Source organism: Toxorhynchites rutilus, chromosome 2 (genome assembly GCF_029784135.1).
Source record: "Toxorhynchites rutilus septentrionalis strain SRP chromosome 2, ASM2978413v1, whole genome shotgun sequence".
Lineage (NCBI taxonomy): Eukaryota > Metazoa > Arthropoda > Insecta > Diptera > Culicidae > Toxorhynchites > Toxorhynchites rutilus.
In genome coordinates this window covers 70,654,970-70,658,296 of record NC_073745.1, presented here as the reverse complement: position 1 = coordinate 70,658,296, position 3,327 = coordinate 70,654,970, and the positions used below count along the sequence as shown (strand labels likewise).

The following is a 3,327-nucleotide window of genomic DNA, read 5'->3' as shown; positions in this document are numbered from 1 at the left end:
CCTTCTGAACCTTGTATGTACGCAGGCCCTCCCGCTGCTTGGTCCGCTGGACGAATGAACTTGACAAATTCAGCTTATTGGCGACATCCCGGACCGAACTTCTCGGATCACGTCTAAACTGCTTAACTACGCGCTTGTGATCTTTTTCACTGACGGAGTATCCATTTTTGCCGTTCTTCACCTTCCGGTCGATGGTTAGGTTCTCGAAGTATCGTTTCAGTACTCTGCTGACCGTGGATTGGACGATTCCCTGCATCTTACCGATGTCCCGATGTGACAACTCCGGATTCTCGGAATGAGTGCACAGGATTAATTCACGACGCTCTTTTTCGTTCGACGACATTTTTCCAAATTTACGAAAAATTGACAGTGAAGTATGGCCAACGTGATCTATACACTCTTATCTGATTTTAAGCGAAAGCTGAAGATATAACTCCTAAAAATTAAATTTCTACAGCGTTTTTCCCGTGATGCAATTTGATGTGACACACCCTTTAGAGTAAGTAAACATAAGGGATAACTCCAAAAACACAAGGCATTGCTTAAGATAACGAATAGCCAACAGCATATGTTAAGATTGAGACGTGATATGAATATTATCAAAGTTACAACATATTCAACGCATCAAGGAAGCCCGAAAATTCTACTTAAGAGTTCATTATTAAATTTTGCTCTTACTTAGGATAATATCGGAAGTGGCAAACAGGCGAATTGAATATAATAATTTCGTAGTCCTTCGACTCTACTCATCTAATTTTTTACGTTTCTCACAACACACAAACACAAAATGTGGATTACCGTTATTCCATTATTGCACTGTCGCTCATTGACCTAAACAAAAGAAATGTTTTAGTGGTTCCATCCAGGATCGAACTGGAGACCTTCTGCGTGTAAAGCAGACGTGATAACCACTACACTATGGAACCCATTGATTAGCAACTCATAACAAGTTGTTGCGATGTCAAAACTGTTTCGTTTTGAATTCTAGAGAAAAAAAAAATCTTACATGAAACGATTAACACGTTGAGTGCCACGGTTTTATAGCGATTCGATGGATATTTTTAAACGTATTAGGACCATCGTTTCTTATCATAGTGGGAGGTATTTCTGTTCAAAAGGGAATGCTCATTAGGTTATATGCTTATATTATTCACTTTTTTTATCATATGTAACTGTTATACTGTTATAGTCACCGGTGACCGTCGCGGCCTGAACGAAAACTCGGTGTCAGTCACCGGTGACTGACGTGGCAGTTAACATGTTAACGATAATAACACAATTTCCCCTTTTCTTATTTATAACACCATGTTTTCAAGAACATCTGAATTTATTCATATACGAACTGACATTAGAAATTAATCATAGGAATTGATCAAGATGATGTTGATTTTTTTTTCCAAAATATATATTTTTATTAAGGCTCATATGGCGTCAGCCTGACGGGGCCGGGAGTTCAATATTTCGACGACGTTTGTGTTGTATTTTGTATGTGTGTGTATGTGATGATGTTGATGTAGATGAAGGTGAAAATATATAAATTTAATTTATTTTTTAAATTATTCATCAACTTAACCTAACGGTACAGAGTGTCCCAGAATAGGTGTCACCATTTTTAATTTAAGCCATAAGTTTTGTGTTCATCCGTTTGATAGATTATCGCTGGAGCGGCTACACTATTCCATTTGTTTACGTTCCGCAGCAAGCAAGGAAGCCGTGCGGGAGTTAACTTTGAAATTACACATGAAAAAGTGTCCAACAGTTCAGAGTTACCAGAGTACTTTGAAAAGATTGGACCATTTCCAGAGGAGTTTTTGGTTAATATTTGGGAGCCAACCTCGCCGCAGAATATGGCGCGTGCCAGCTGAACGTTTTTGTGAAGTTTTAATAAAAGAAGGTTAAAGAGTTGAACTGGATTCATATGCAACCAAATTCCATTTTAGCATTCAGTTTCATCTTTTCATGATGATACATGATACACTAACATTCGAAAGATCTTTATAAACTTCTATCATCATATTGTGGTCGAATGTATTATACAATAAATATGTTGAGTGGTTCCTTCCAGGATTGAACCGGAGACCTTCTGCGTGTAAAGCAGACCTGATAACCACTACACTATGGAACCTGTTCATAATCAACGAATGTTAATGATAATAAGCAGTAAACTAACATTCTATAAATTCTCAGAATTGATCTTTACAGAAGTGCTTATTTAAATTTTGTTGTTGATTGGAATAAATGAAAAATAAAAGAGAATAAAACAACATATTCTAATAAAGGTTTCCAAAATAGCCCGCAAACTCGAACAACTCAATAAGAGGATAAAATCCACCGGTAAATAATTTTTTTCGTTGTGTAAGCAAATGAAACCAGAACGAAAGATTAACGATTAACAATTACTTTGACATTTTCACCGATATTCAAAAGAATCGCACACACAATATTGTCTTCTTTGCGTAGCGAACTGGCTTTGCGGTCGACGTGGCATTGTCTTCAATAGATAATCTTTTGCGCTTGGTATTCTTGAAATATATCCACATTTAATCCTCGGTAAAGATCCGGTGCGGAATTGTTTTTTTTGTATCTCGCAAGCAACATATCGAAACTACTTCTTTGGGTTTCTCGTTGTCTGTCAGATGAATCAAGGGGAACTCAATCTTCGGGATTTTTCCCAAGGCTTTTAAACATCTAAAAACGGTTGATTGGTTAATATTTAACTGTTCTGCGAGTTTTTGTTGAGTTCTTCGTTTTCGTCCAATGAAGTTTTGCGATTTGAGGTTCGGCTTCGGTTTTCGTCTAGAATGTTAGGTCGTTACTTCTAGTTAGGTCAACAATCGATTGGGATGAATATACGGAATATTTAATTTATGGTCAGAAGATTTGAAATCAAATATTTATTTATTTATCGGACTAAGGGACATCTGTCACGAAAATTTCTGAATCAGATGTCTGAACTTTAGTATAAAATGATTTTTTTCTGGAGAATGTGTATAAAAGGTAACGAAAGAAAGCCATCCGCCCAACGAATATTGTAGCATTAAAAACTATTTCGCTGGTTCCATCCAGGATCGAACTGGAGACCTTCTGCGTGTAAAGCAGACGTGATAACCACTACACTATGGAACCCGTTGACAAGTAGGATTAATCATGGTAAGTACAAAACTTCGCTTTTCTGTGCACCATTTTGCAGCTCGATTTAGGTTAAATGCGAAGTTGCCGCGTTTGGAGGAGAATCCTACACTATACAACCCAATGTGTAAACTGTATATGGCATGGTAAGTACCAAACCACAGCGGTGTGATTTTTGATTTTGAAGACATAAATACT

General features: G+C 37.1%; 2 non-coding genes across 2 annotated transcripts; both read right to left on the bottom strand.

The window, feature by feature from the left end:
* Positions 1-853: 853 nt before the first annotated feature.
* Trnav-uac (transfer RNA valine (anticodon UAC)) lies at positions 854-926 on the bottom strand. The gene has a single exon. It is a non-coding gene; the product is annotated as a tRNA-Val (tRNA).
* Positions 927-3,053: 2,127 nt separating this feature from the next.
* Positions 3,054-3,126, bottom strand: Trnav-uac (transfer RNA valine (anticodon UAC)). The gene has a single exon. It is a non-coding gene; the product is annotated as a tRNA-Val (tRNA).
* Positions 3,127-3,327: the final 201 nt, after the last annotated feature.